This window comes from Silene latifolia, chromosome X (genome assembly GCF_048544455.1).
Source record: "Silene latifolia isolate original U9 population chromosome X, ASM4854445v1, whole genome shotgun sequence".
NCBI classification, from domain to species: domain Eukaryota; kingdom Viridiplantae; phylum Streptophyta; class Magnoliopsida; order Caryophyllales; family Caryophyllaceae; genus Silene; species Silene latifolia.
The window spans coordinates 31,067,931-31,075,410 of record NC_133537.1 but is presented as its reverse complement, the minus strand read 5'-3'; positions in this window follow the sequence as shown (position 1 = coordinate 31,075,410).

Here is a 7,480-nt window from a genome sequence, read left to right as displayed (position 1 = left end):
GGAGATTGATCGGCTGGAACTTGTCGCCGAAGGCTGTCACATCTTTGTCGGTTTGATACCCGCCTTACGTTCGAGACTACTTTGCGGGGAAGACCCCGGCGCTGGTGACGATTGACGGGAGGGAGACGGCTCCTCCTCCCTGTACAGCTGAGCAGAGGGCTCCCTATGGCTCTGGTGGTTTCTGTATTCGATTTACCTCGGAGACAAGGGCAAGAGGCTGTCGACGAAGCTTCTTCCCTTCCTTTCTGACCTGAGTTCCTTAGGGCGTTGGGACCGGTCATCACTTGGTTTTGCGGTCCTTATCCGCTTTATGAGGGCCATGGTTCGTCCGGAGCCGATGGAGAGGGGGACTTCTCCGGTGTTTGTCGGGCCGGACTACTCGCCGAGGTATGAACCTTCCTTTAGACCAAAGTTAATTCTTTTCTTTATCCAATCATGAAAGATCGTCATTTGATTATTCTACTTTACAGGCGTGGGTGTACTCCTACTTCCCGAGCCTCGCGCCGAAGAGGACGGAGCCGCTGGAGAGGGCCTATCCCGTGGTGAGGGACTGGGTGATGTGGCGGACGAAGAGCAAGCGTTCTTCTCACAACGTCTACCGGCGGGACGTGAACGCTCTTCAGCTGAGCAGCGTGAGCATCTCACTTATATTCACTTGCTTCTTGTATTTGCCTTTAATTGATCATAGGAATGATCTTTACTTTATTTCGTCACAGTGGGTGCCCAGACCTTGGGTGGAGTACGATGGAGCGCCTCCTTTCGTGGCTGAGGTCCTTCGGCCTAGGAGCTCAAGCCGACTGCTGTTGAGGACGTCGATGGGTCCTGTGTGGTACTTGGGCGAGCGCTTGGCTCGTCAGTGCTCGCGGGGCGTGCTGACGGTTCCGTCGATCCTCCTAGACGATGTTTAGGGAGCCTTCGAGGCGAGAGGGGAGGCGGACCCGGCGGTGCCCGGTGGCGACGCCCTTCTTCTTCCTGGCGAGGACTACTCGGCGTTCCTTTACGGGAGGTTGGCGTATTGGCCGGTAGTGGTGAGCATCTTTTATTTTTCCTCTTGATTCGATTATGAGATTTATGATGAAATATCATCGATTAATGAGAATCATTTGTCTTTGCAGGAGGTCGAGGCGGCGGGCATCGAGCCCCCAGAGTACCCCGAGACCCTTGAGTACACGGACGCGACCGGGAGGACGACGATCTCCGAGCTGCGTGACTTTGACGTAGCTGTGACGGATGCTGGCCTGGACGATTTGCAGCATCTAATTCAGAGGGTGAGCCTCTAACTTGTATATCCTCTGTATAAGAACACATTTGGTTGAGTTTGTTCAATTGTTTGAGAATTTCTTTTTGAAAATGCAGGTTGCGCCGTCTCGGTTTGTGGCGTTGTGGAGGGTGGCCAACCGGCTGCGAGCTACTGCCGTCGAGGCACTTGTCGGCGGTCGAGGTCGTCAGGTATGAACCTCACGCCTATTTCCTTTTTGATTTTTGACTTTTCTAATTTTGTTTGAATCGATTGACATGAGCCAATTTATTGTTTACAGGGTGACCGCGGGCTGGAGCGAGAGTTGATCCGGTCTCGGGAGGAGACAAATGTTGAGGGAGCTCGAGGTTCGGGATGCCGAGATCGCCGTTCTTGTGGCGAGAGTTGCAGAGTTGGAGGGCGCCCAGCAATAGTTTTGTGTAGCTTTTGTCGTATTTTGCACATTTGTACATTTGGACTATCATTTTGAACATTTTTTGGACTTTGTTTGGGGCTCGAGCCCCCAGTTTGTACATTTCCTCCGTTTGGTATATATATGACGGCCTGAGTGCCTTTGCTGCTGGGTTGCGTTGCTTGTATCTGCAGGTTAGCTTCGAACAGGTTTGGTAGATGACGGTTTACGCCATCATGCTGCCGAAATTTACATAGAAAACACGCAAAGCATACATTTTTATATACATATGGCCTTAATTAGCGCAAAATGAGAGACTCAAAAGAACGCGAAAAATGCAAAAATTTTGCCGGAAAAGACCGGACGGACGGTAGGGAGGGTTACCCCCTAAAAAAAGAAAAAAATAGAAATCTATAAGTTAGAAATGTAGAAATGAAATTAAGAAATTGAAATGAATATGTACATGTTGGGATTTTGGTAAAAAAAATGACTAAAATAAAACAAGTGTGATATAATGGCAGAAATGTCGAAGTCGCCTCGAAATGCGTGCCCGCAAAATTAGGAAACCTGAAACATGGTAATCTTCCCGTATTTACTAAAATAATAACCTGTAGGAATAGGAAATTATTCGTTAAGGAATTAGGAAAGATCCGACGCGGAAAATCACGTAAGTGAAGGCGAGGAAGAGGCGCAAGATGAGTCGTCCCTTTGAAGAGGCGCAGCAGTGTCTTTGCGCTGTTCCCAAGGTGGTCTGTTCTGAGGGATTTTTGGAAACAACAATTAGTATAAATAGAAGCGTCGATGGAGCTTTTATTCACACAAATCTTCCGTCTCTTCTTCGTCTATTTACACAAAATTCTTCAAAATAAATTTTCTCATCATGAATACTTTGGAGATCCGCTTGAAGGAATGGACCAACGAATTTTCAAATATAGAGAAGCACGATATGGGCTCTTATAACTTTGGATCGTTGTTGAGTTTGAAACTCATCAAGGTTGTGAAACCGTTCTTGGATGCTTGCCTTGACTATTGGGACCCGAACTACCATGTCTTTGCGTTCCCTGGAGGTGATATTTGTCCTTTTCCTGAAGAAATTGCTGCTATTGGTGGGTGGGACCCCGAACACTTGCCCGCCATTCCTTCTACTTCTCAAGGATACAAGAGCAAATTTAGAGACTTGCTTGGATTGACTAGGCTTGAGGTGGACCGTCTAGTTACCTCAAATGGTGTGAGAATGTTGGACTTCATAGATCGATTCATCAATCGGGCCGACCCCACCGTTTCTCATGTTGCTAGGCGGAGGGCATTTGGCTTTTGCTTGTTGCATGTGTATGTCTTCCAAGGGCATGTTGATGAAGACTTGAGAGGTGATCCCCGTCTTCTGGGCCTCGTTGAGCGAGATGGAGTCGCAGAGCCCACCTTGCTTATGCTTGGGAGAGATTATTTTGGGCTTGGATAATAGGAAATCCAATCGTGATCTGCCGTTCTTGGGGAGTCCCATCATTTTGCAGGTAAAAGACACCTTTTCTTTTTTTTTTTTTTTTTTTTCGTTTTTCGTTTTTTTTTTTTTTTTTTTTTTTGATGTCTAATACCCGCTTTTTGGTAGGTTTGGCTTATGGAACGGCTCCTCTTGATCGAGCCCCCAGTTCATGCGCTTTCCTATCATGCCCACTCGATCGCGATTAGGACAAGGTTGTATATGGTGGATTTCACGCGGGTTTGTGATTATTGGAAGAACAAGCTGAAGAGTGATGATGGCCCGTTGATCAGGTGGGTCGTACCGTGGTGGCACCTCAAGTCCGTCACTGGAGTGTCTTCTTTGGATCCCACTAGGTCCGTGCGCATTCCCGGATTGGAGTTTATGGTATGCATCTTCCCGGAAAGGCTGATGAGACAAGTTGGGCTGAAACAGACGATCCCTAGGCTTGATACCGTCCCGCAGACTGCTATGGCGCTTACTACAGAGAGCCGAAGAGAGTGGGCTATTAAATGGGCTCAAAGAAACATGTGGTTCTTGAATTTCTCCGCCAATGCTTTATGGGTGTCGGATTCTTATCTGAGATGGAGAAAGGCTACAACTCCGGAAGAGCGCGAGAAATTGAGGAAGCGTGAGCCCATCGACTACAAGGTGCGCGAGGGGGAGAAAGAGAAAGAGAGGCATCTGACAGAGAGAGAAGAAGAAGCCGGGTTTCAAGTTGTTCATCCTTTAAAGAAAGCAAAGACTACTCCTGTCGCGGAAATGGTGATTGGCAAGAATGGAAAAGCTAGGCCTCGAGAAAGACCGTTGGTGATTAGGTCTGAAGTGGCGCAAGAGCGTCCGGCTCGAGGTCGTGACAAGAAATATGACAAGAATGACAAGGGCAAGGGGAAGATGGAGGAATAGCCCGAGTCTTTATTATTTGATTATTTATTATTATTATTGTTGTAATAAAAAAGGTGGGGTTTTTAGAATCCTAGCCTATTCTATTTTTATTATGTAGCGTACTATTATTATTAGAAAATGAATGAAAATAAAAAAGGTTAAATGGTTATGAAACCGTCGTGGTTTTCTATTTATTATCCTTGTCGAATTTCAAATGCAATGCAAGTGTCCTTCTATTTACATTTTAGATATAATGGGTTGAATCCCGTGAAGGATTGCCTACGTATTCACTTAAAAAGCGAAATCAAACCCTTGCGCGTAGTTCGAGTAAATGTAAAAGAATAATTGTTCGAAGCAAGAGCTTGTAATGAACTTTAGAAAAGAAGCATGAGCTTTTGCTTACTCTGAAGGTGCGAATTTAGTTTATTTGATGATATGAGGATGACGAACTTGCCAAAATGCAAGAGCATAGTGACATTAGCTTATTTCAGCTTGGCCAGGGGCCGTTTATTTAGTGCCACAAGAGCGACACGTGGGGTTACGCGAGGCGCGTTTTCACTCCAATTCTAGGCATAGTAACGTTTCAGTTGGTCAAGGTTTGTGGGGTTTGAAAACTCATTCCCGTCTAGGTCTGTGATTCTAACCGCACCCCCTGGGAGTATGGATTTGACTAGAAATGGTCCGGCCCAATTAGGTTTGAACTTTCCCCGTGGGTCCACAGGTAAGGGAGCTCTAACCGATTTAAGCACTAAGTCTCCTTCTTTGATGTTTCTTGGCCTAACCCTTTTGTTGAAAGCTCGTTTGATACGTGCTTGATATGTTTGGACATTATGCAAGGCGCGTAGCCTACGTTCATCCAGGAGGATGAGTTCTTCATATCTATCCTTCTTCCAATCGGCTTCCGGGATTTGACTTTCGAGTAAAATACGCAAGGATGGTATTTCTAGCTCGACTGGTTGTACGGCTTCCATGCCGTAGGTTAAATAGAAAGGAGTAGCCCCAGTGGGCGTCCTAACAGATGTACGATACCCCCATAAAGCAAAAGGTATCTTGCTTGGCCAATCTCTATAGTTGTCAATCATTTTCTTGAGAATCGTGACAACATTCTTGTTTACTGCCTCTACCGCGCCGTTAGTCTGTGGTCTATAGGGCGAAGAGTGGTGATGCTTAGGCCCTGTTCTTTCTGGCTTATTTTCACCTACTTGATTCATTCAGCTCGATTCAGTTCATTCACTTAGTTCGATTCGATTCACTCCATTCGATTCGATTCGATTCGATTCACTCCATTCGATTCGGTTCACTTCACCTCACTCCATTCGATTCGATTCACTCCATTAAGTTCAAATCATTTCAAATTTACTCATCTTAAATTTAATAGTTATTATTAATTTTGTTATCAATAATACTATTTTTTAATACTATTCTTTATTATTATTATTATTATTATTATTATTATTATTATTATTATTATTATTATTATTATTATTATTATTATTATTATTATTATTATTATTATTATTATTATTATTATTATTATTATTATTATTATTATTATTATTATTATTATTATTATTATTATTATTATTATTATTATTATTATTATTATTATTATTATTATTATTATTATTATTATTATTATTATTATTATTATTATTATTATTATTATTATTATTATTATTATTATTATTATTATTATTATTTGTTCCGGGTGTAATTCCAGAGCAGATATTCGTTACCACCCGTTGCTTGTAGAATGATGTCCTTGGTTGAATCCTTCTTGTCTCTTTCGTTCTCTCGGCCTCTCTCGCAACAATGAACGAACCGAGGGCTTGGCTTTGTGCCAAGCGTACTCACTCCGACGCTCAAGTCAGTAACTTAGGGGATAAGTTGTTCCTTGGCTAAATGTATATTGTAGAGAGAGAGGGAAGATTATACCAGATGAATAGTGTTTCTTAGGTTAAGTTGTGGATCCTTTCCTCAATGAAGGTTGAGGAGTATTTATAGACTTTCACCTTTTGTCACGTAGTGGCCAAGTGGCCAAGTGGCTAGCAGGTGGAAAGACTGATCTACCCCTCGGCCGAGGGACCTATGGCAGGCCGGCGGGCCCTGTTGACTCACCGCCGAGGGGTCTTGGATGTGAGTACGCGGGTATGTGTCCCGGGTGGCGGGTTGCCATGCCGAGACCAGTCGACAGTGCCGATGGGGTCGCATCGGCTAGGGCCGCATAAGTCGTTGACTTGCTGTGGGTAATTTTTGACCTTGCTCAATATGTTGACTTGGTCAGCGGTGCAGAATATGCCCCATCAATTTGCCCCCAGCGTAGTCTATGCCGTGGTATGGGCTCCGATGTACGTTTGAGCGTATATTCTGCGCAAGTAATTTGTAAAAAATTTTCTGCATCGGCTTCTTCTGCGGCGGCTTCTTTCACCTCGGCCTGGTCTTTTCTTAGGCCGTACCATATCCCCCCTCCGCATGGATGCGTAAAGGGCATCCGATGTGGAAAAGAAAGTGACGCTGGCCGAGACCAGGGTTGAGAGTGCCGGTTGTTTTTGATTGCCCCGGCCGCGCTACTTAGCTTGGTTGATCATGTGGCCGGCGGAGAACAGATGCTTGGGAATTTGTTGAGGAAGGTGAATAGGCGGAGAGATACGAATGGGTGTGTTGAAGACGCTTGGTCACATTGCATTGATTGACGTTCGATCCGTTGCAACGATTGACATCCCGTGGTTGCATGTCCGACACGTGTTCCGCACGCCGATTGGTTGACGCTTCATGGGTCGTTCGCCGATTGGTCCTTCTTCGTGGGCTTTTCCTATAAATAGGGCGCTTATCCCGTGAAATTTGCCACCAATTTCATTCTCCAAAATTTTCCTCTCTAAACTTTCAAGGGTTTCATTGTCTTCTAATTTTCGTAGTTGTTACTCCGGCGGGTGTTTTTCTTCAAGGTAAACAAACAAACTTTCCAATTTCTTAACTCGTAGTTATTATTGTAAACATGTCTTCTCGCGATGCCGGGCCTAGCAAACCGACGCGGGGGTTCCCGTCGCGTCTTGATGAGGAGGAGAAGTTGGACGCCCTCCTGATAAGGCCTGGGGGCCCTAGGTCTCCTTCTCCTGAAGTCGATCCTCGAATTTTGGAGGAATGGGAGGATGACTCTGATGTCGATGATGACGCAGACGATTTTGGTGATGATGCTGAAGAGGCTCATCCCAAAGAGGGGAGGCAGTACGTTATGGATCACGGTGACGTCTGTAAGATACTCGTTGACCGAGCTTGGACCCATAAGTTGGCTAGTTGTTCTGGTGAGACATTTTTCGAGGGCCATTTCTTTTTTGGCAGGGGGTACAAGATTGTTATCCCTGAGGAGGGTCAGGCCGTCTGTTGCCCTCCGCCGGGCCATACCGGCGTATACATGCGACACTTGGAGTACGGGCTCCGGTTTCCGCTGAATGAGTACGTCATGGCCATC